Source organism: Dipodomys merriami, unplaced genomic scaffold (assembly GCF_024711535.1).
Source record: "Dipodomys merriami isolate MVZ:Mamm:240054 unplaced genomic scaffold, mDipMer1.0.p SCAF_13, whole genome shotgun sequence".
Classification (NCBI taxonomy): Eukaryota; Metazoa; Chordata; class Mammalia; order Rodentia; family Heteromyidae; genus Dipodomys; species Dipodomys merriami.
The window spans coordinates 4,407,757-4,433,178 of record NW_027202604.1 but is presented as its reverse complement, the minus strand read 5'-3'; the positions used below and the strand labels follow the sequence as shown (position 1 = coordinate 4,433,178).

Here is a 25,422-nt window from a genome sequence, read left to right as displayed (position 1 = left end):
TGCCTCCTCCTTCAATGTCCCTCTTTCCTTGGTATTTACTATGCTAATTGTACTGTCAAGTAAGTGTTGCCAACTGGCTTCTTTAGGTTGGGGACAGGGTAGTGAGGCAGTAGGAAGGAAGGAAGATCCTGTATCTTCATCCTCAATGCTGTCAATGAGCCTAGTTCTGTAATGGCAACTCTACTATGAGCTCTGGCCTACAGAAGGACCCATCATTGAACTTCTTAGTAATGCAGTTGTATTTTATTGCTTTTGTAAATACTATAGTCTCTGGGGACTCCCATGTAACATATTCCACTGGTGGATTTTCTGGCATTGTATGGTATACACCCCACCTTCCAGTCTTTTAATCTTCTTTTTCATTATCTGCCACAGCAATATTTGTGTACCTACTTCACATAATGTGGTCCATTGCCTGGGATTATTGCCAAGGTATTATATCATGTATCCCAGGAGAGCATTCCCAAAGCAATAAACTCTCCATTTTTTAACCTTATGTTTTCCCTCCTTGCTTGAGTCCCTTTAACCTTATGTTTTCCCTCCTTGCTTGAGTCCCTTCCGATTACAGTCCATGCATACTCTCTGAATTCCTGCCAACATGGACTGGTGAGTACTTGCAGCTCCTTCCCTATCAGCCCATAAAGTCAGGTCCTGATTTTCTCATTTCCCTATAGGCTGCTTTTTTCTTCATGAATTTTGGGATCTTTCACTGGTACTTAAGCATCTGGCTTCAGGATTTGTTGAGATTTCAGTCTCCTATATAGTTTCAGTTGTGCTTTCAATTTGTTTCATTAAGATGGGGTGATGTTTGGGTGGTAGTGTGTTGTTAGCATGGTAGGTTAGGCTGAAAGGTAGTTCATTTTAGTGCTCAAGACACTTTGTGTGGGACTCTTCTCCATTCAAGTTGAGGATACACGGTATTGCAGATGGTAAACCACAGCCTTGTATTTGTGTTAAGTTCTAATGAAGGCCAGTCACCACAACTATTCCAATGTTTTCAGATGGGTATATTTAATGTATATCCACATGTTTAGGAGGACCTTTTTGGTGTTTCAGTCTGTAGATTCCCCTCCCCTAGCCAAGATTTCTGGGCAGTGGCTCAGGACTCCTTCCTTCCTTCCTTCCTTCCTTCCTTCCTTCCTTCCTTCCTTCCTTCCTTCCTTCCTTCCTTCCTTCCTTTCTCCCTCCCTCCCTCCCTCCCTCCCTTCCTCCCTTCCTCCCTCCCTTCCTTCCCTCTCTTTCTTTTCCTTTTTGTCAGTTGCTGGGCTTGAACTGAGGGTCTGGACAGTCACTGAGCTTCTTTGCTCAAGGCTAGCTCTCTACCACTGTGAGCCACAATGCCATTTCTGATTATGTGGTAGTTAATTGGAAACAAGAGTCTCCCAGACTTTCTTGCCCCAGCTGGGTTTGTATCATGATCCTCAGATCTCAGCTTCCTGAGTAGCTAGGATTATAGGTATGAGCCGCCAGTGTCCAGCTTTGTTTTTCTTCTGCTATGTTTGCTTTTCTTCAATTCCTGAGTGTCCCCCAACTTCTTATGGTTTCTCCTTTGTTACAATTATTTTCTTCCTCAGCATCTGGTCACTCCTGTGTCATCAGATGCTTCTCAATTGAAGAGTAAAAATGGTGGCTGCTTTCATTATGCCACCTTGCTCCCAATTTTCTCCCATTTATCTCTAGTCTGTCTTTATTACACTAGTGGTAACAATTGAAGATTAGTAAAAAAAAATTGCTCTATGATCTAAATTTCTGAAAGGAGAGGGGAGAAGTTGAACTGGGATGCAATTTCAGTGGAGGCTTCACCTAACCCTATGGGGATCTTGGAGTATAGGAAGCAATGACTCCTGCGGGGGTGGGAGGGGTGTCCCAAGTTGGAGGAAGAGGATTTAACTATTAAAACTCTGGTAAGAGACCATTACCTTGGCAATGCAGTTGTCTTCAGCCAGGGACTTGTGGCTGGTAGTAACTTATTTTTGAAGGAGATGAGGATGCAGTATCACAGTTTTCAATACAATACAATTGCCTGGTCTATCTACCTTGGTTGATGAAATATATGAAACTGTCTTTTTTTTTTTAAATGCTGGTGCTTAAAAGTAGGGCATTACACATGCTAGACAAGTATTCTACTACTGAGCCACACCTCTACCTTATGTTTATTGTCTTAAGTAAAGAATAGTTAGTAAACCTGAAGTCTAAATGCTCTTTAAATTTAGGCATTGGATGACTAAGAAAATGAGAACATCAGGAACTCAGCCTGTGGTTTTGAGTAAATCGTCACCTTAGAAGTTCTTTCCTTCTTTGTACAATGGAGCGGGAATCCCCATTCTGCTTGCCTTCTGTTGATTTTAAGGTTCTCATTTACCTTTAGATAATATATTTGGAAGTGACCTTTGATTGTAAAACTTTAGCCAGCCCAACATTGTTCCCTTTGCACACTAGATGGCTGTTAACAAGTGATAGATGATGGAGGGATCCCATTTTCCCCAATGAAGTTCCCCACACTTAATGTTTTTATTTCACTTGAAGTCTTTTCAGAATGCTCCACCCTTGGGAGACATAGCATATAAAATTGCCATTACTCATTCACATCTTAGGAGACATAAAGAAGCCTCACATAGGAATCTGAAAGAGAAGTTCTAGGAAAGAGGTAGGCAAGACTGTTAAAAGTAAACTGCCCAGTCCCGCCCAGTCTGTTCTGATGGGCACTTTGGTATTCTACAGAAGTAAAGGAACTTGCTTATTTTTCTAGTTAGTCCAAAATCAGTAATGTTTTGTGGAAGTTTACTGAAGGACATAGAAACTCAAAACTCTTCAGGGCGTCCAAATTCCAGCTTTTCCAGAAGTGTATGCAAGGAACTGTGCAGGAATTTACACTGTCTATTCAGTCAAGATTGAGTGGGTAAAGAGAACTGATAAATCAGTTTTGAGATTTGCTTCATTCATCATTTCTAGTGTTTTAGATGATAGATACTGCACACCACTCAATCACTCCTCAACTCCTGGCAGGAGGTAATAATCACACCTATTTTAGGCAGAGTGGGTAATGATAAAAATTCTCTATATTCATAAAGTGTCTTGTTCACACAGATATTCTCCACTCACAAAGCTCTACTTGAATGCAGCCTGTGTTATTTGGAATCAAGCAAGAGGATAAAAAAGATGAGATTAGACATGCAACAAATTTCTTGAGGGAAGAGAACAAGCAATGGCACAAAACAGGGTGCCAGTCTGACATCTGTGGGATGAGTAAGGGAAAGAAACATGAGAAGGGTTCCTAGACTGCAGCATAGTTCCCCAAAATGTTTAGCCACGCTAGTGACACTGCTTCATGGCAGTGTCATAGTGGAGACGTCCTGTGTCTTACTGGAATGAGCTTGCCTAAAGAGCCTGCTATGCTTAATTATTGGCTAGGTTTGTTGCTCATTTTCATACTGTACAGCAGGAGTTCCGCGCTATCCATTTTCATGGTTGCTGCTCTCTGTCCTTTGCAATGTATAAATCTACTTCTATACACAGGTTTAGGAAGCCATCTGTTCATAGTTCCCATTGGTCTCTCTTCCTAGGGGGAAGATTACAAGAGTTTAGTGGGATAAATGAGAGGGACCATCACTGCAGTTGAATAAGGGCCAAAAGCGCTACTTGTCTTTTCCTTCCTTCATTGCCCATTTTAAATTTCTTTCAGCCTTAGCCATCACCTTGGCAGATTGTGTTAACTTGCTAGTTGGATGACAAACTTTCATCTTGAGGGATCTTAGCCCTTGGCAACCACATTCTTCTCAGACTAGTGTTGCTTTACATTTCTGTTGACAATTAAAATAAGGCTGGAGAACACCAGGAAGTAGTATCCCTCATCTTCTTTCAGGATTCTAACTAAATCATCAGGCTACTGGCCACAGCTCAGAAATCTTTAAATAATTTCACCCCAGGCCATTTGTAGTTCTTCACAAAGTGGATGACCACAAGTATTGGCAAGCTTTCTCATTTCTTCTTTCAATATGATTGCTTTTTCTTCTTCTTCTTCAAAAAAGTTATATCCTTATTATCTTTAAGTGGTTGTACTAAGAGGTTACCATTTAGCATGTCAGTTTATGAGCACAATGCATCTTGAATAATACAAATCCTTTCATTATTCTCCCCTCCCTCCACTCCTTTTTAATTTTCCTAGTTTTATGGGATTTACATTGAATATCATGACTGTGTTCTCCACCTACTCCCTCTCTTCATTTGTCTACCTCCTCCCCTTGGTTTCCCCCTCCCCACCTTTCAAGTACCAGTTTCCTGGGATTTAGACTGGTATTGTTAGACTTTGGGTTAGTTGTTCTAAAGAGTTATTCCATTTGAATTCTCCCCTGCATATACCATGCTTTGGTTAATATGTTTATGTGCACTTGCATATGACCCCATATGTGTTTACTTTTACATTTATAATAAGATTTAGCTTCCACATATGAGAGAAAAAATGCATCGTTTGTTTCTCCGTGCCTTACTTCACTTAACATAATTTTTTCCAGATTCATTCATTTCTTTGCAAATGATGCAATGTCATTCTTCTTAATGCATGGTTAAAAATCCATTGTGTCTATCTACTACATTTTCTTGATCCATTCACCCATGAAGGACCATCTGGGCTGATTCCATATGTTGGCTATGGTGAATGATATGGTTGTGCAAGTGGGTTTACTGTATTTTGATTTGTAATACCCGAGTGGTATTGCTGGATCAAAGGATAGTTCTATGTTTAACCCTCGGGAGGCTGATGTAGAAAGATCACAAGTTTGAGGTTAGCTGAGGCTATATGTTGAGACTCTGTCTCAAAAGATTTTTTTTTTTTTAACTGACTGGCAAGTCTGAAAAGCTTCATAGGGTTTACTGTCTATATCCTGAAGTGCATATGTCTTGCTAAAGCCAAGTATAATGTTAGTCCCCTTCTGTGTGAATGAATTTTTTAAAATATTATTTTATTGTAATGATGCTGTACAGAGGGTTACAGTAAGGAAATTAGTACATTTCTTGTCTTGTTACCCCCTCCCTTGTTGTTCTCCCACTATCCCTTCCCTCCCCGACCTCCCTCCCTCTCTCCCACCAAGTTGTAAAGTTCATTTCCAATATACTTTCTTGTGGGTTTCATTGTTGCAATGGGTCATCCTGTGTCCATATTTCAGCATTTTGTTATTGTGAATGAATCTTATTGGTCCAATGTGAATGAAAATATGATCGGTCTTGCATTCTTTAAGTCTTTAATGATGATGGTATTAATAACACACATACATACACACATACATACATACACACACACACACTCAAGTGAAACTTTTTGATTTAATATCTTAGTTTACGGGACTCGGTTCACAGTTCCTATGTGGCCTACTCTACAGTGATAGCTTCTACTCTGCATGGAATAAGGACTTATTACATTTTCCAAGTGTAAAAATTTTAATTTCAAGGACTAGGTAGATTCATGGACCCAGAGCCTGTTGTAAGCAAGATTACAGGGAAGGCTCTATTTCCCAGCTTTCACTTAAGGTAATAACATAAGGGGCATGATGTTCTGGGGGATCAGTTTAATTCAGATTCTTTATCAAATATTTCTTTAAAACTCTGGGATTTTCCCTATCCTTACTATATAATCACAGGAGTAAATGGTCTCGAACCTTTAAATGCCTGGGAAAATTGTAGTATATACCCACTGTGCTGTCATAGATTTGGCCAGCTCCTCTTTTGTAGGCAGTGTTTCTAGACCTAGAAATTGTCTTGTAACTTAACCAGAGTTAAGTGACTTGTTATGGTGACCACCTTTACTTTCCTGCTTCTGATCCTCCCTCCTCCCTCCCTCCTCTCCCTCCTTTTCTCTCCCCTCCCTCCTTCCCTTTCTTCCTCTTTTCCCTTTCCCTTCTTACTGTCCCTCCCTTCTTCCTCCTGCACCTCCACTTTTTCTTCTTGCTTATAGATGTTAAGTAGCACTCTTTTTATTTTTGAGAGGTCTTTATAAGTAGTGCTCTTTTAGAAGTACACTTTGACATAGTCATGGAATTTAAGAAACATTTGTATTCAACTAGGGACTAATTTGTACTATGCTTTTCTTTCATTCCAGCCATGAGAAAAATACCACAGCAGTCATTATTAAGAGTGTCCATCCATAAATTATTAAGTAGCATTCTTGATGGCTGCCTATCTAATTTTCCCCAGGAATGCTATGCTGTATTAACTATCTGCAAACTGTATCAAGCTTTCTTGACTGCTCCACTTCTCCAGCTTTTATTGCTTTAGGCTTCACAATCACTATGAATATTAAAGATACCAGATCAGATTGCCTTTTCTATTGTGAACTCAGGCCTTCAGAGAAGAGCCACTGCTAAACTTAGTGATTCCAGGTGGATGGGAAGTCCTTGAGCCAGTGTTGTCTGAGGACTGTGTCTTGCTGGAATAAGCCTGCATTAGGGCCCCTGCTGTGCTCAATCATTGATTGAGAGCAGCCAGCAGAAGCCTGGCACAAATGTGGTGGCAAATCCAGAGGAGTAGCAGCTGGGCCATCAGTCAGTTATTCTTCCTGCAGCAGGGGGCCAGAGCAGTGTGTTTTCGAGGCTGTTACACAGCCTCTGCCAGGAAAAGGCCCAGGAGTAGAGAGGCCTCCAGTTCATAACATGGTAACAAGAAGGAACAGTTGTAACAGAACTTCTAGCTCTAATTTCTGGTCTTCCCTTCTCCAAACTAATTCTGGAAAATTCACTTAGGAAATTTCATTTGTCTATTTGTCCAACATGTTAAACTACTGAGATATAATTCACAAAATGTAATACTTGCAGAGGCTTTACTTTATTTTTTGTGTCAGTTCTGGGGCATGAACTATAGCCTGGGCGCTATCCCTGAGTTTCTTTTGCTCAAGGCTAGTACTCTACCACTTGGGTCACAGTTCCACTTCTAGATTTTTTTTTGAGGTAGTTTATTGGAGATAAAAGTCTCATGGACTTTGCTGCTCAGGATGGCTGTGAGCCTCAATCCTCAGATCTTAGCCTCCTGAGTAACTAGGTTTACAGGTGTGAACCACCAACACCTGGCAGTGTCTTCTAATATACCACAAAGTTGTATACTATCCAATTTCAGAATTTTCACATCTCAAAAAGAAACTCAGAGCCGATGGACAGTGGCTTCTAACTATTTCCTCTATATTCCTTTACCCTATTTCTGGCAAACAATAATCTACTTTCAGTATCCTATGGATCAGCCAAATATGGACAAGCTAAATTTGAATGGAATAATATACTAATTAGCTCTTACATTTCATTGTGGATGTTTTTAAGGTTTATCCATATTGGTGCATATATTAGTATTTACTCCTCTGTGTGTGTGTGTGTGTGTGTGTGTGTGTGTGTGTGTGTGTGCATGCATGTGCGTGCACGTGCCAATACTGAGGCTTGAATCCAGGGCTTGGTTGAGCATGTTTGCCCAAGGTGTGTGCTCTACCACTTGAGCCGCAACTCTATTTCAGGTTGTTTTGCTGTTTCATTGGAGATAAGATTCTCATTGACCTTCCTGACTGGGCTGACTTTGAACTGCAATCCTCAGATCTCAGCCTCTTGAGTAGTCCCAATAAGCCACTGGTGCCCAGCAGTATTTTATCCTTTTTAGTAGGTGAACAATATTCTATTCTGTGGATATTCCACATTTGGTTTTACTAATTTTAACTTTTGAAGTAGTTACTCACTATAGAGGTTACCAGAACACAGATGCCTGAAACTCTGGAATATACAAACCCTTATATATACACTATGTTTTCTCCATACATGCATGACTATGAAAAAGTTTAATGTATAATATAGATCTACTAAGAGATTAATCACAGTAGCAAACAACAAAATAGAGTAATTATAAATATATACTGTAACAAATGTTATATGAAAATAACCTTTCTCTATTTCTTCCTCTCAGCATGCTTTTAAAATTTCCTTACAAAGTTAAGAACATTCACGTTTTCCCTTAAAGGAAGCACTTAACAGCTTGTTTTTGGCATCCAAATTACTAGTATCACTTGTGCTTTGGGGTGATTATTAAATAAAGTATGGGTTTCTTGAGTTTAAAAATGGTCAGGTGATCTGAATAGACACTCCTTAAAAGAAGAAATACAAGTTTATAAATATATGAAAAATAGTCTGTATCACTTAGTTATCAGGGATATGAATAACTGCAATGAGTTACCATCATATTTCAGAATGGCCACTATAAAAAATGACAAAGGAGAGATTGTGGAGAAAAAGGAACTCTTATACACTGTTGATGAGAGTTTAAATTAGTACAGCCATTATAGAGAACACTTTGAAGATTCTTAAAAAAATTATACTAAAATAGAATTGGCATCTGAGCCAGCTATCTGTTGAGTGTATAGCTAAAGGAAATGAAATCAGTCTAAGAACTTGATACTTGTATGTCCTTGATAATTGCAGCAATATTCAAAATAGCTAAGATTTGGAACCAGCCTAGATGTCCATCTGCAGATGAATGGAAGTAGAGTTACTTGGTCATAAAGCAGAATGAATCCTGTCATTTTCAGGAAATGGAAGATATTGTATTAATCAAAATAAGTCAGACAGAAAAACAAGGGTAATATGTTCTTTTTTTACATGTAGAAACTAAAAAGTGTCAACCTAAAAGTAGAATACTTATTACTGGGGAAGTGGCACTGTGGCTCAAGCAGTAGAGTGCTCGCCTTGAGCAGAAGAGCACAGGGACAGCGCCCAAGCCCCACCACCGAAAAAAAAAAAAAGAATATTAGTGGGGATTAAGAAGCATACAGTGGGATTAGTAAAGGAAGAAATAGTGGCTGGATATCATCAGTGCACACTGTATACCTGTATAGAAATTTCACACTGAATTATATTGAATTGACACTGAATATGTGTTAATAAAATGATAAAACAATATGGGTTATTTAAATACCCGAAACATTACAATATCACAAATGTTTGATAACAAAAAACCTATTTATTAAGTGGATATGGGGTGTCTAGCATATACTGAGTGGATACACGGGATAAAGGAATGATCCATGTCCCAGGACAGAGCAGGTGGGTATGAGATCTCATCAGGCTTCTTCCAGTAGTGAGCAGTTTAAAAGTTATGTACCATTTATTTCTGAATTTCCAAACTTAATATCTTGGACCACAGTTAATGCCCAGTAATCGATTAGTTCTTTTTTTGAACACTTATAGTGTATATAGGCTTTCAGTGCTCTTGGATAAAAGAGGGGATTGCTGAATTCCATAGTATTCCACAGTCATTCTATGTTTAACTGTTCAGAGGAATTGCCAAACTGTTTTTCCAAAACATGCACCCAATAATTTTATAGGGATTTTAAAAGACAAACAAAGTTGAAGATAATTCCTCATTCCAACAAATTTACAAGATACAGTACGTGGGAGATGAGATTAATATGCATACATTACAATTGCAACAACTCTAAATTGCAGTGGATCCAAACAGGTGTTTTCCCACTGACAAGAACTGGAAAGGAAGACAAGAAGAGGGAATGATGATTATGCATTTTGTAGTTAGGTGTCTGCCCCTCAAAACCTCCATTTCCACATTCTTTTTCAATAAAACCACAATGAGAAATGGAAACAAGAGTTTTTTTTCTTTGTTTCTATTTTCATTTTCTTTTTATCTTGTTTGTTTATATGTCTTTGTGAGGATAATGGGGGCACAGAAATGGAGGGACAAAGGGTGAACAAATACAGCAGTGATAATCACTGGACACTATGTTGAAAATGAACTATACAACTTGTGAGTGGGGATGGGAGGGAAAAGCTGAGCGAGTGCGGGAAGGGGTAACATTGTCCAAAAGAAATATATCCTTTACCTGACTTATGTAACTGTAACTCCCCATACATCATCTTTATAATAACAATAACATTTAAAAAATCCTAAACAACTAAAAGTTATTTTTCCCATTGAGGTTTTAAAGACTTAAAGTTATTATGCGTTACACTTATATAACTCAGAATGGTAATTCTTACAGGCAGGAGAGGTAAGCTTATGATTTTGATGGAAACAAAACCACAAATTTGGGAAATAACCCTTTCTCTATTAAAAATAAACCCAGAATGAGATAAGGAAATCATTTTTTTTTTTTTTTTGTCGGTCGTGGGGCTTGAACTCTGGGCCTGGGCGCTGTCCCTCAGCTCTTCAGCTCAAGGCTAGCGCTCTACCACTTGAGCTACAGCGCCACTTCCGGTTTTCTGGTGGTTTATTTGAGATAGGAGTCTCATGGTCTCTCCTGCCCGGGCTGGCTTTGAACCGCGATCCTCAGATCTCAGCCTCCTGAGTAGCTAGGATTACAGGCGTGAGCCACCAGCGCCCGGCTAGGAAATCATTTCTTAAGACTTTAGAAAGCCTGCTATGTGGTAGGATGTCTTCTGCTCTACCGAATGATTACTACTTTTTAAAAATACATTTTTAGATAAGAATCTGATACAGTAGAATCTATGTTTTAGATTTATTTATTAATTTGTTTTTTGTAGAGTAAACATACATTTGGGTAGAGCTGCTTTTGTTCTTGGATGTGCTTTACCTTGTGATATATGGTAACTTGTTAGAGTTAATGGTTAACTGTAATCAGGAGCAAAGAGAAAGTGGAGGAAATGAACTAGGCATTCTGGGCCACAAAAAGAAACACCTTGGTCTTTTTTCTCCCTATTTATGACAAAATGATACTGCAGCATTGGAATTCTGCCTCTCTTTCTTCAGTGGTCTCTTTAAATAGATGGAGTCAAACAATTTTCATTGTTGTTAAGAGACCACATACTTACTACAAAAGAAGCTATTACTCTGAGATACTTCTTAAGTAAAACTGGTATCACCTTTAGTCTGTGTCACTTTGATATTTCCAGGTGATTTTCCACTCTCTGGATTCTGTATCGCCTCTCAGCTTTGAGAGGCGATACAGAAGAAATCAGCATTCACTCGCAACTCTGAAAGACAGTATACCGCACACCTCACCTGAAATGCTCGCCCAATTTGTCCTTCACAAAGAGATTTGTTTTGAGCTTTACATACACTCCTTTCTGAGCATCCTCATCTTGCAAGGCCAACATTTGTTGTGAATTTTAAGTAAGAAAATGTAAGGAGTAGGAGAAGAAGAACCTTTCTGTTTGTGCATTAAGGAGTATGTTCTATTTCCATTTTTGAAGGAGAAGAAGCTTGATAATAGACTGGCTCCCTTCACTTGTTAAATTCTCATCTCTTAGCATATATATATATATATATATATATATATATATGTATGTATATATATATATAAACCAAATTGCATGGTGAATCTGTCTTTATTTTCTCCATGACTAAACACTGCATTTTTCAGCACTTAACAAGTCATTGTTCTGAAAAATTGGTTTCAGACCTTGCTTCCTAATGAGGCAATGACTTACTTGGTAATGTATTTTTTTTTTCTGGATTCTAAATAGCAGACATGAAAAAGTCACAAAAGATGGATAGGAAATAAAATTGTATTGCCCCCTTCCAGTAGTTTCTGTATAGGAGTAATAAATGGTTGATGGAAAAACCAAGTTTTTATTTGGAATTCTGTCAGTCAACAAGTACTAATTAGTTGCTGTATGAACAGCTCTGATTATTGTTGAGGACATAGGAAGGGAGGTTACTGAAATCTAATTTTATGCAATATGTTGATCTTCCTATTTGTATTTTTGGTTTCTGTCACATCCTCTTGTATGGAGGGTTTTCTAAAATTTGTGATTTACCCTCCCTTACATTTTACTTCATATTTTCTTCCTCATGAGGAACTCTCTTTAAACCTGGTTGGTTTTCTCATGCCTCCTTTACATTTTCTTTATTGCTTTTGCTCATTGTTTTCCCATCTCCTTCATTCCAAATCTGAAGCTTCCATCTTGGAGAACCTGATTCAATATTCTGTTCTTTTGAATGCTTCTCCAATTACTGTATCATTTGATGAGCACTTTATTGAATGATCATTTACTTATTGTATTTATATGACTGTATGTTTAACAATTTAATTCTTACAATTTATTTCATGTTTTTCTTTTTTCTTTCTTGTGTGCCAGTACTGGAGCTTGAACTTAAGGCCTTTGCCCTCTAACTTGGCTTTTTGTTATTGTTCAAGGCTAGTGCTCTTGTACTCTTTTTTTTTTTTTTTTGGCCTGAACTCTGGGCCTGGGCACTGTCCCTCAGCTCTTCAGCTCAAGGCTAGCGCTCTACCACTTGAGCCACAACGCCACTTCCGGCTTTTTTCTTTTTGCTTATGTGGTGCTGAGGAATTGAACCCAGGGCCTGAGGCATGCAAGGCTAGCGCTCTACCACTGAGCCACCTTCCCAGCCCCTCTTGTACTTTCTTTAGAGTTGAGAAAATATCTTAATTTCTCACAGCAGTGAGCATCTATTTATCAAATCAACAATATTTATTTAGTGCTTACTCTACAAATGTGCACTTCATATAATAAGATAAGAGAAAGGTTCTGCCACATGGATCATATATAGTAATGTTGAGACAGACAGTAAACAGACCAAATATATAAATGATCTAATACCAGATAGTGATAAGTGATTAACACAATCCTCCTACATGTAAGTTCTTATGAAATCATTGTTGGGAGAACAAATATAGACAAATTAGAAAACAATCAGGTACAAGTTTCTGGTGCATTTGTGTGTGTGTGTGTGTGTGTGTGTGTGTGTGTGTGTGTGTGTTTGTCAGTCACAGGGCTTGAACTCTGGGCCTGGGCACTGTCCCTCAGCTCTTCAGCTCTTCAGCTAGCACTCTACCACTTGAGCCACAGTGCCACTTCTTTCTGGTGCATTTTTATAGTAGATCTATAGTATTGTCTTGGGTATTTAAATTTGTAGCACTTCAGCTTCTTCTATAAACTCTGTCACATACTTTTCCTCAAACATCAATACCACTATTGGAATGCTGCATCAGGTAATTATTGCCTATACGCAGCACTGATTCTTTTTTTTTTTTTTTGGGGGGGGGGGTCCGGTCATGGGGCCTGAACTCTGGGCCTGGGCACTGTCCCTCAGCTCTTCAGCTCAAGGCTAGCACTCTCCCACTTAAGCCACAGTGCCACTTCCAGCTTTTTTCTTTTTGCTTATGTGGTGCTGAGGAATCGAACCCAGGGCCTCATGCTTGCAAGGCAAGCGCTCTACCACTGAGCCACCTTCCCAGCCCATGCAGCACTGATTCTTGAAGATAATCATCATAATCATCATATATGTTCCCTTACATATAATACATAATCACATCAAAACAATATTTTGTTTCTTCTGTACTCCAATGATCATATGCAACTACTTATGTAATTCACTGGTTTGTCAACTGCATAATCAAGCCTCTGATACTTATTCTCAGTTTCAATTCATATTGGGTAAAAAGGACCCTAGAATTAATATATACACTATCTCATATCACAGGCAGAGAAATGAAGTTCCAAAATGTACCTGTGTCATGTAAAAAATATAATAAGTTATTGGCAGAATTAGGGCCAGAATGTAGATTTCTGATTCTGTCCCAAATACAATCTTTTTAATTCATCTCATCTACTCTGCAATGACACTTATAGCTTGACAAAGACAATAGTTAGCCCTTGTTTCATTCCCTGGTATGGTACAATTTCCCCATCACAGAATAAGCTCTGAAAGTCTAGCTTGTTCAAGGCTTTGTCCTTCCTCTATATGGTGCTGCCTGGTGTGTGGACATACTTAATATTGGCTGAATGGAGATATTACTGAATAATCTAAGTGTGTCTTACTTTTGTAATATTCTTAGAAACTGATGTGTGAAACTGATGTCACTTTCTTCTTGATTTCCACTCAAAGAAGATAGATGACTGTTTCTAATTTGCTTTAATAGGTAATAAATAGTTTCTTGCGTTAGACTCTTTTTCTCCTAGCTCATGGACTTTGTAAAGCACTTTGCAGTGCACAAACCAACACTATGGTATAATAAGAGAATTGCTATTTAAACGCAGTATGAGGATTAACTTTCTATAATGTTGAATAGTTTATGCCATCTCTTTCTTAAACTTTATGTATCTAATTACCACTCTTGAATTTCTGAAAGTGTTTGATTTGGTATATAGACACTCTGAGATACAAGGTTTCAAGTTTGGGGTAGCCAAAGAGTGTAGAAGAAGGAAAAAACATGAGCCAAATCATAGAAAATCACCAGTATTTGTATAAAAGGCTAGCAAGTGAGAACAGTAAACTGAAGCACTCTATCAGAGTGGGGAAACTATTTAATTTGATATTGTTGTATGGAAACTTAGTCACAAGAAACAGAGGAGCCACCACTTAAGAGGCCAAATTGTGAGTCTTTATTGGAGAGCCAGGGGACTGCTGGTAGGCTCATGTCTCAAAGACCAGCAGCCCTGAATGCAACAAGCGCAAAATTTATATAGGCCAAGGCCACGTAAGGTATGTGGAATTAAATCAAATAAAAGTGTTATACATAAGCAAAGCAAACCAGATGAGAACACTTAAACCTACGAGAAGTGTTAAATAAAAGCAAACCATCTAGGCAAAATCAGGAAATCAAGGGCCAATCATCTTGGGGAACTTAAGACCCAGTCTCCTTACTCCCATATGCCTTGAAAGGATTTTAGCAGAGTTTGAAATTTCTCCTTGATCTGATGCCAACTGGTCTTTCTTTTCTAATTGCTTGGATAGCCCCAGGCTAACTGAAATGATGAGCTAGTCACAGTGTATTATTGTATTGCCTCTGACTCTTCACAACTGTGTATTTATGGTGAACTCTAATTTATTCATTTTTAAAGGCATTGTCATTATACATTTATTCATGCAAACCATTTGACCATCTAACAATGTGTAAGATGCAATATTACAATGTGTAGGGTATGGTGTTTACAAATTAAAATGTTAAGAATCAGTGAATAAAATCTTCCCAAATGTATTTTTTATAAGTTTTTTTATTGTAAAAATACTGTACAGAGGGGTTACAGTTACATAAACAAGGTAATGAGTACATTTCCTATCAAGCATTGTTGCCTCCTCCTTTGTTTTTCCCCTACCATCACTTCCCTCCCACCTCACAACTACAATCCCCCGCCCCCCAGCCTAAATTGTAAAGTTCATTTTTCAATATAGTGTCTTGTACATCTCATTGTTACAATGGGTCAACCTGTATCCCTATTTAAACATTTTGGTTTTTCCTTTCCCTTCCCCAAATTAGACAGACATCAAATACAGTGAAAACAGGGATTATAACATGGGGGAGGAACACACAAAGGAACAAAAAAATCACATGGTACACCCAAATGTATTTTTGATCATGATTAAATAAACATACATAATTTGTTATGACTTGCATATGAAATGTCCCTGGCAGGCTCATATGTGGAAGGCTTAGTCCCCAGCTGGTGGTGCTATTCTAAGAGGTGGTGAAAACCTTAGAAGGTAGGCCTAGCTGGAGGAAGTAGGTCTCCAGGGGCATATCTTTGAAGGTCATACCTGGTCCCTGGCCCTTTTCTCCCTGTGGCTTTCTATCCACCACAAGGTAAATAGCTGCTTTGTTGCATTTTCCTGTTGCTATGATGGCCCACAGACAACTGAGCAAGGCAACTATGAATTGGAACATCCAAATCATGAGCCAAAACAAACCTTTCCTCCCTTTAAGTTGTCCTTTCAGATATTTGTCACAGCAATGAAAAGCTGACTAATACAAAGAGTTGGAACCAAGAAGTTGGATTGTTGTTATGACTACTTGACCATGTGATTCCTTAGCCTTTCGAGCTGGTTTGTGGGAGGGATTCAGAAAAGTCTGGAGAGGCAAGTTAAAAAACCCCAAACAAGCTGAGAGAGATATAAACGGAGCTTAATGGGTGTATTAGACTATTTGTTGTGGCGACAAAACATCTAACATGAATGACTTAAGAGAGGGAATGATGTCGTTTAGTATACTGTTAGAGCAGTTTCAGTTCATAGTCTTACCTCCATTAATTCTAGCCCATGCTGAGGCAGAATATCATGGCGACAGGAACATGTTTTAGAGGTCACTCACTTCATGGCAGACAGGAAAAGGAGAGAGAGGAAGGGACCAGACACTATGTATGACCTTTGAAGTAATGTCCTCAATGATCTACTTCCTCCAGCTAGGTCTTGCCTCCTAAAGTTCTCACCACCTCCCCAAATAGTACGGTCAGCTAGAAGCTAAGCACTCTACACATGATCTTGTGGGGAGGAAGGACTGTGCTAGAAGCCATTCATATTACAATATGACAAAGAATTTGTCCATGCCCTGAGACTTTGAATCAGACTGAATTAAAAACAATGAGCTAATTAATCTGGTGAAGGAAATTTCAAGGCAGTATAGCATCCAGGGCGAAGTATGGATATTCCTAGCTCCTTTTTAAATCAAGTTTATATTGAGAACTGTGATAAAAAAGTAGAAAAGAGAGGTTTGAAAAACTTCCAATTTTCCCAACAAAGAAACATGTCAAGGAAGGTATGTCTGTTGGAAATATTAGGGCCATTAAAAAGAAGTCAAGTGCTTTGCATTGGCATAAAGATTCCTTGAGGCCAGGGAAGTAAGTAGCCAACTACCATGTCTGTCTCACATGTATAAAGGTTTTAACGCATTTGATAGACTGCTTTGAGAAGAGGCCTCAGGAAGCCCTGCTCATAGTTATGTATCCACCCACCCTCCCATGCTATTTCAGCACTGTAGTCACTCAGAGCCACTAAACATGTGGTCAAAGGGAGTCTGCTACTTCCCAAGTGGGTGGTGGATCTTGTGTTATCCATGTAACCCTGGTGTGGCAGACATGCCAAATTCAAGTTACAGGGTCATGGTAGCTTCCACCCAGATTTCAAAGGAAAACTCACTGGCCAGGAAATGTGTGACAGGATCAGGTTTCCTGCAGGCAGCTCCTGATAGGCAATGAATTAGTTGTAGGGGTGATGCTACAGATGTAATGGAAATACCAAGATGTTGAAGATTCCATGAACATGGATTATCTGCTGAGGAAAGTCACAGGCAATGAATGGAACGAAGACATAGTTCATGTGGGGTGGTTAACCAGCAAGGCAAACAAAAAGGGCTATAACCTCTAAGCCATAAGGGTTCTTGCACCATAATACTACTCTACAATGGACATAGAGCTATGGAGTTTCATGTTGGCCTTATTGTGTTTTGATCTTGCCTTGGTCCAATATTTCCTTGCTAAAGTCTTCTCTTTTGGAATGGGAATATTTACTCTGTGCCACTTTGTATTGAGGTATGTAACTTTCTTTTTGATTTTTACAGGGACTCATAGTTCAGAGTTTGCTTTAGTCTCAGAGGATACTTTGGATGTGGAATTTTAAACAGTATTAGAAGTATTAAGACTTTAAAGGCTTTTGGAGATGGACTAAATCCATTTTGCATTATGAGATTGCCATGAATCTTTGGGGACCAGGGATGGAATGTTATGGACTGAATATGAAATGCCCTTGATATGCTAAAGTGTGGAAGTCTTGATTCTCAGTGCTCTCATGGGAGGTTGTCGGAACTTTAGGAGGTAGGCTTGGCTGGAGGCACCCTTTTTCTTTCTTTGCATTTTGACCATTATGAAGTGACAGCCTTTTCCTGGAACATACTCCTATTTCCATGATGCTCTGCCTTACTATTGGCTCACAGGATGGGAGGAAGCTGAGCATGAATCTGAAACTTCTGAAATTGTGATCCACAGTAAAATTTCCCATTAAGTTTTTCTCATGGTTGCCATGAAAATTTGACTAACATAAAATTATTACTACTTAATGTATGAAATGTAATTCAGAGGGAATTCTCAACTTATTTAGTAAGTGGTTTGTCTAGATATCTTATATGGGATATGAGTGACTTACATAACAATTCTATAACAATTTTATATAAAACATTGAGCTCTAGCTCATGCTTGAGATTACATTTATTATTTCTTTTTAAAAATATGTTTATATGTTTAAGTAGTTGTACAAAGGAGTTGCCATTCAACAAAAAAGCTTATGAATACAATGCATCTTGATCAATGTCACCTCTTTCAACATTCTCCCTCAACCCTTCCAACCCTACCCCTCTTTCAGTTTTCTTAGTTTTTAATGTATGCATTGAATTTTATGACTGCTTTATGCTCTATCCCCTTTTCTCTTCTTCATTTGTTTACTCCCCTCTCCTTTACCCTACCTCACATTTTGAGTACCCATTTCCTAATGTCTTTTTGTTTGACTATGTTAGCCTTTCTAAGGAATTACACTGAGTTCTCCCCTGAGTCCACCATACTTCAGTTAATACATTTGCATTCACTTGTATACCACATTGAAGTGTTTATGTACATACATATAGATTAATTCTAGCTTCCACATATGAAAGAAAACATGCATCCTTGGTCTCTCTAGTCCTGGCTTACTTCACTTAACATGATTTCTTTGCAAATGATGCAATATCATTCTTTCTACATCTACATCTATTTTTCTTGGATCTTTTTTTTTTCAGCAGAAAAGAGTTTATTGTGGGGGAGAGCATACTGCCAGACTGCACGAGATGGAGGCATGTGGAGAGAGGCAGGGAAGGGAAGAGAAAAAAAGGGAAGAAGGGACAACGTCTGGTGGGATTGGAGTTAGTGTAGGGAGAGTGTGGGGAGGAGGTATAGCCATGGCAGAAGCAGATGTGACCCCAGAGTCTGGAGGTGTGACTGGGGTGGTCTAGGATGTCACCTCAGAGAAAGGGGAGGTAACTGCCCCCAGGTGTGCTAGTCACCTGAGTAATGAAGATGCATGGAAAACAAAGGGGAAGGGGGAAGTCTATGTGCAGACTGGCACAGGAGAAATGCCCTATTCCCTGAGCAAACCTAACATTACAGGCTTTTGATAGTTATAAAGGGGCACTGATTCTGTTTGGCTACTTCCTGCTGGCAAGGGATGTTGACATTAGGGTTTAGAAGGTGGAGTTATTGTCCGGTCTGGAGGAAGGCAGCAATGAGTGTTCCTTGGTGATAAATACATGTATGTCTCTTGGGATGAAATCTGAAAGAAATCTTACAAGGCCGGGGCTGAGCAATAAGAAAAATTAATAGAGGGCACACAAATGGCAGAAGGACAGGTTCAGGGCAGAAAATTAAAAATTGGATGACTTTGGCTAGTTCAGCTTGTTCCTATCATCTGTGTTCCAGGTGGTCTTGGAGTTGGTGGAAAATGTCCCTAGCTAGTTCTAGCCGTGGGTGACAAGGTAGGAGAAAGCATGTTAGACTGGTTAAGAATAAGCAGGCAGAAGCTGGGGCTGGATTGGAGTGGTAAAGAGCCAAACAGAAAGCCTTGGTAGATGTCTGGATCATAGAGTACATACAGGAGACCCAGGAAGCTGCCAAGGCTAACTGTCCTGAGTCTAAGACTCACTTTAAGTTCCTATCCAGTTAGAAGACAGATATGAACATTAGGTAGGTCTGCTCATTATTTTCTTTTGATCTCCTGAATCTTGTTAGTTTTGAAAGGGCAGGCACAAAGTGGATCCATTTAGGATGTGATGCCATCCCTTCTTACTCCTCTCCATGATCCCTCATCACTAGGATTAGTTTTGTCCCAGGGGTCTAGGTGCTCATTGCTGGGATGGCTTGTCTCAGTTGACATTTTTGCTCATTGGCCTGAGTGCTCTCCCTGGCTCTTTTGCTCAAGGCTAGTGCTCTACCACTTGAGCCACAGCTCCATTTCTGTTTTTTTTGAGTAGTTTATTGGAAATAAGAGTCTCAGCGGGATTTCTCTGCTTGGGCTGGCTTCGAATTGTAATCCTTAGCTCAAGTGAGCCTTTGCTATGAAACCCTTTTATTCCCAATTGAAACAACAAGGAGATCAATAGAAATAATAAGTAGAGCTTACCTGTAACTTGTTAAGAATTGACCAACAAATCCTTGCCAGAGTTATTTCGCTTTGTGGTCTGGCTAAATGCTGCAGAGGGTAAAATCTGCAATGACAAAACTCAGTAATGTGATTAGAGTTTTAAAATAGCAACTACTTAACTGAATATAGCACTTTAGGATATTACTTAAGATTGAAACCATTGTCAGCTCTGTATCCAACATGGCTTACATTCTTGGGAAACACATATTAAAAACTTCACAAGCTTAATAGTGAACAAACAATTACTTTCATAGATGGACATAAAGAATGACATGGTTTTACATCAGTGTATTGATTTTGACCTTATTCAAATCACAGCCAACTTAGCTACATACCAACTTTACTTATAAGCTCTATCTTATAAAACTTCCAATTTTTCCCCCTCTGGCCTGAGGAGCCAGTTACTAGAAAACCTTTAAAACAATTATGGTAAAGAGACACATTAGCATACAAACTGACCTTTGAATACTTGCTAGGTGGGTGGGGTTGCACAAAAACCCCATCAGGAGGCCATGATGGTGAATTTCTGGGTTAGCATACAAACTTTTGACCACTTGCTAGAAATGTGGGGGTCATGTGAAAACACGTGGCCAAGATGGCTTAAAACAAGTCAGGATGTTAAGAAAATCTGGTGGAGCGTTATTAATTAAGCAAGCAAGCACACAAATAACAGACAGACAAGCAGAAAGGCAAGGCAAACGGTGTGGAAGATAGGGAGAAACAGTTTTAGCAAAGAGAATACAAGCCAGAATGGCTAGCCTTTAGAGGGAACCTGGGGATCCATAGAATCCTGCCTGAGTCTCAACTCTCAAGGGGACAAGCAGAGAGGCAGACTGGGGGGCGGGGGAAGAGGGAGGGAGAGAGGAGATTAAACTCTTACAAGACCAGGAAAGTTTCTAGAGATGGCTGGAAGGCTTATGAGACAAGAGCTGGACAGAGAGAAGGGCGAGTGTGAACATACAGAACTTCTGGCCATTCAACATTGTGTTAGCAGAAAGTGTAAGGTGTTTTTAGTCCTTTAGTGAAAAGGACATCTAGAGAGTATAGGAGACACCCCAAAGGAGTGCCCCAGCTCAGAAGGGAACAAGAAATGTGTGTAGAGGGAGGGGAGTCTGGTGAGTGTAGAGAGGTTCTTCACCCATAGTGAATATTTTAGAATGAGGATCAGATTCTGGAATCAGGCATCCCCCAAATGGGAAGTGACTGGCCAAGGAGGCGTAGGAACCTTTTGGTGTGGCACCACATCTAGAGAGACAGACAGTCAGAGGGCTCAAAGAGTAGACACTCACTAGAAGTAGAGGGTGGTGGGAGACCAATGTCATGGATGCAAGGCCAGCAATGGTAAAGGCGAGAAGTCTGAGGTGGGATCCCTTCAGCTTTTGAAAGTTTGGGTTGAGGAGGGGCAGTCCAGGAGGCAGATGGACCCTCAGAAAGAGAAGAAGAGGGGGTCCAGTGGCCCCTGACTTTGTCCCCTCCTGGGTTTTTGGCACCATTATATAAGGTTTGGTGGAAAGGAAACTGCCACATGGTTCAGGCAGAAAAGAGTTTATTTGGGGAGAGAGCATACTGCTGGCCTGCATGATTTGGAGGTGTATGGGGAGAGGAAGGGAAGGGGAAAGAAAGGGAAGAAGGGTTTTCTCGACTCTTACAACCAAACTGAACACTGACCCTACACCTCCATGGTTTTCCTTGTCATACCATCAAATCACTAGAAATTCAAACTGCTTGCTGAACTGTTTGTATTTGTTTGCAGATAGTAATCCCCTTGAGTTGAACTGTGACATGTTCACCTCTACATCTCTCTTGGGGACATAGTTGTATGGATATTTGACACACAACTGAAAGAACAAATGAGAAAATAAATGCACAGATGGAATGATATAATAGTGCTGCACTTTCAAAGCCTGACAAGATGAATAAAGAAAAGAGAAAAGTATCCAGGTAGAATAGGATGAGGCTTAAACTAAGTAGTAGAGTATAAATGAGATAATGAAAACTATCAGAGAAAATCTAGCAACAGATTGAATGTAGAGTGAGATCAAGGTGGCTTAAATGTTGAGGTTTGAAAATAGTTAGAATAGTGGCAACCTGAATGGAAACAGGGAAGTCAGATGAAAGTTGGTCTTAGGTAGTAATTGTGGCTGGAACTGTTTGCTTTTAGGAATATTTTTTAGGATAATTGAGACACCAGATTTATGCATGTTAAATATTATTCACTAAGGAGAGTTTTCTGAGCAGTTTTCCTAATTCATGAAAATGTATGAGAATTAAGCTGTTTGATTAAATATTTTCCATACCCATTCTCATTGGATTGAGAGATATTACCTTCCTTTTGTGTGTGTGTTTCTGAGTTAAGAAAATCAGTTTTCCTTTTAAATTTCAATCCACATAAGACCCAAGAAAATTAATGTTTCAAACCTGAGCCCAGGCAGTTGGTGCCATATTCATTTCCATGAGATTGCTCTCTTGTAGGACAGTTTCTGTGACTAGTGATGTCACCTTCCTTCCCTGCTTCTTGGGCCAGGCCTGTGGTGAGATTCTTATTTCCATATAACCAGCAAAAAACCAGAAATAGAGACATAGATCAAGTGGTAGAGTGCCAGCCAAGAAAAAGCTAAGTGAGAGCATGAAGCTCTGAGTTCAAACCGCAGGACAGGTACCAAAAAAAAAAAAAAGTAAAGCTGAGGAAGCCTTGGCATTGGCTGTCACTGCACCACTCCTAATCCATTCTTAGTCAACCTTCCTCACTTTGACCCTTCTCCTAGAGTCTGATCCTGGCAGGATAATTTCCTTGATATTTGGGCTACTTGAAAAAGAATAAGATAATACTATTTAATTTAGGTGTTATTGTTGGACTATAGGATATTTTACTTCTATTTCCTTTCTGTGTTATTCCTTATTTTGGTTTGGTTTGGTTTATTTGAAACATGATCTTCCTAATTAGGCCAGATTGGCCTGGAACTTGCTATGTAGCCCAGACTGTCTGTGAGCTTGCCTTAGCCTCCTGAATGTTAGGATTGTAGGTGTGCATCATCATACATAACAATACTTCTATTTTAATAGGGTCCAACTTCTTTGTAATGTCTGAGAATATTAGAAAATTGCTTGATCCAGTGGTATGGCTCCTAAAGGCAAGGAGTGGTTTTCAACAATATCAGATTTAGTGTCATCATTTTTTGTTGTTGTTGTTGTTGGTCATGGGGCTTGAACTCTGCACCTGGGCGCTGTCCCTGAGCTCTTCAGCTCAAGGCAAGCACTCTACCACTCTACCACAGCACCACTTCCAGTTTTCTGGTGGTTAATTGGAGATAAGAGTCTTGTAGACTTTCTTGTAGACTTTCTGAACCATGATCCTCAGATCTCAGCCTTCTGAGTAGCTAGGATTACAGGTGTGAGCCACCGTCACCTGGCCTGTCACCACTTTTATTTGAAATTTCTCTATTACTATCCCAAAATAAAATTCAGAGATAACAAAAGTTACTTAGACATATAATTAAGAATCAATGTAATTATAACAAAAAAAGAAATAAAATGATTTTTATATAAAACAGTATGTATTTCAGGTCCACTTATACTAGAAGACATATTAAAGTAGTCAGATGCTTGGGGTTATATGTAGAATCACCATAAATATGACAGCTTCAAATACTACCACTGTGAATTGGATACATTTATCATTTCTATTGACCATCAAATACAACTAGTGCCATTCCTGTCAATGATATGATTTTCTGAAGGGATGAAAAAGTCCTTAGTATAGCTCCAAGCCAAAAAAAGGACAATCTTCCTTTCTTAGTTTGGTTCTTAAAGAAGACATCAGTATATATTTTACCTATATAAGAAAGTAGCACATGTGCATATGCAAAAAGGAGTTTTGTTCTAGGCTTGGGTAATTAGAAACAAGCTTTTTTTTTTTTAAAGTCTCTTAAAATGTTTATTTCTGTCAGAACAGCTGACAATTTTCTATTAAATATTTTGGTCTGTTATTATAATAAGCATCCCCCCTTTAAAAAATCCATTCAAGAGATCCCAATCCTTGAAGTAAAGAACTTGAACGAAACAGAGAGGGAGGGAGGGAGGGGGAGAGGGAGGGAGGGGGAGAGAGGGAGAGAGAGAGAGAGAGAGAGAGAGAGAGAGAGAGAGAGAGAGAGAGAGAGAGAGAGAGAGAGAGAGAGAGAGAGAGAGAGAGAGAGAGAGAGAGAGAGAGAGATCCTGATTTTTTTGGGGGGGGTCCGGTCATGGGGTCTGAACTCTGGGCCTGGGCGCTGTCCCTCAGGTCTTCAGCTCAAGGCTAGCGCTCTACCACTTGAGCTACAGTGCCACTTCCGTTTTTTTCTTTTTTTCTTTGCTTATGTGGTGCTGAGGAATCGAACCCAGGGCCTCATACATGCAAGGCAAGCGCTTTACCACTGGGCCACCTTCCCAGCCCAGAGAGCTTGATTTTTTTTTTTGGGGGGGGACATAGCCTTTTATTGGTCTGACAGTTTACCTAGCAGCAGGCTCAAAGTTTCCTTATCTGCCCTGGACCTTGTCTTCCTTCTCCTGGGAGTTCCTGGCTCAACCCAGGCTCCAAGGATTTCCTAGGCAGAGGCAGGGAACATATACAGAGGGGGGGACCCAAAAGAGATCCCAATATAGGAACAGTGGGGGTTTGAAGCCATTCAGATTAAAAGGTCCATCTAGCCTGAGGGAGGATGTTACCCTGGCACAAGTCCCTCAGTTCTTGCCAGGATGAGAGTAATCAGGAGGGAAGAGCTTCTCTCAGATCTCCTATTGTGCCCTTCGTGCCATCAGCATCTCCCGGATGTTGTCCTCAGCTTCTTTAACACTGCACTCCAGTTAGGACTTTTTCTGCTCTAGTTCTTTAATTTTTTCTTCTGCTATTTTCTGTTTCTCTAACAGCTGGTTGTGAATTACCTCCTTGGATTGAAGAATAAACATTCTTCCTAAGCCTTCATACATGTTAGTTTCATCTACCAAAGTCATAATCTCTGTATCTGTAAGGTGTGCATGCTTTTTTGTTCTGTTTAGCTGTTCAATCTGTATGTCTGCAAGCTTCACCTTCTGTTGCGTGTCAATAACTTTGGCCTGGAGCTCTGTGAAGGCCTTCTTCAACTCCAGATCCACGGGGGCCGCCATCTTGACGCACTCTCTGCGCCTGCGCGTTGGGAGCAGACCGGAAAGTGGGCCGAGCCTAATTTTTTGAAGGCAAAATATTCTTAAAATTCCTTTAGCTTGATAAATAGAAATAATCTCTTCTTGTTCTACTCTGGTGAATATAAATGTATTTCACAGAGCAAAGTTTTCCATCACTTATTGGCAAAACAAAGGTGAGACATTCACTTACACGTCCTACTCACAGTGCAATACTGTCATGTCTATATAGACACTTTTGTTTTTACGGTTATCAATACTCTTTTGGCAAACACTAAGTTTTGGAATGGCAAAAGCAAAAGAAGTTCTAGATGTCAAAGCGCCAGCAGGGAATTAATCTGAGTCTTCATCATCCAGGTAGTCCTGGGCATTGCTTCATGT

The 25,422-nt window shown here is 39.6% G+C and overlaps 1 pseudogene; it reads right to left on the bottom strand.

Moving 5' to 3' along the window:
- Positions 1–24,336: 24,336 nt before the first annotated feature.
- Positions 24,337–25,113, bottom strand: LOC138824617 (prefoldin subunit 1 pseudogene; annotated as a pseudogene).
- Positions 25,114–25,422: the final 309 nt, after the last annotated feature.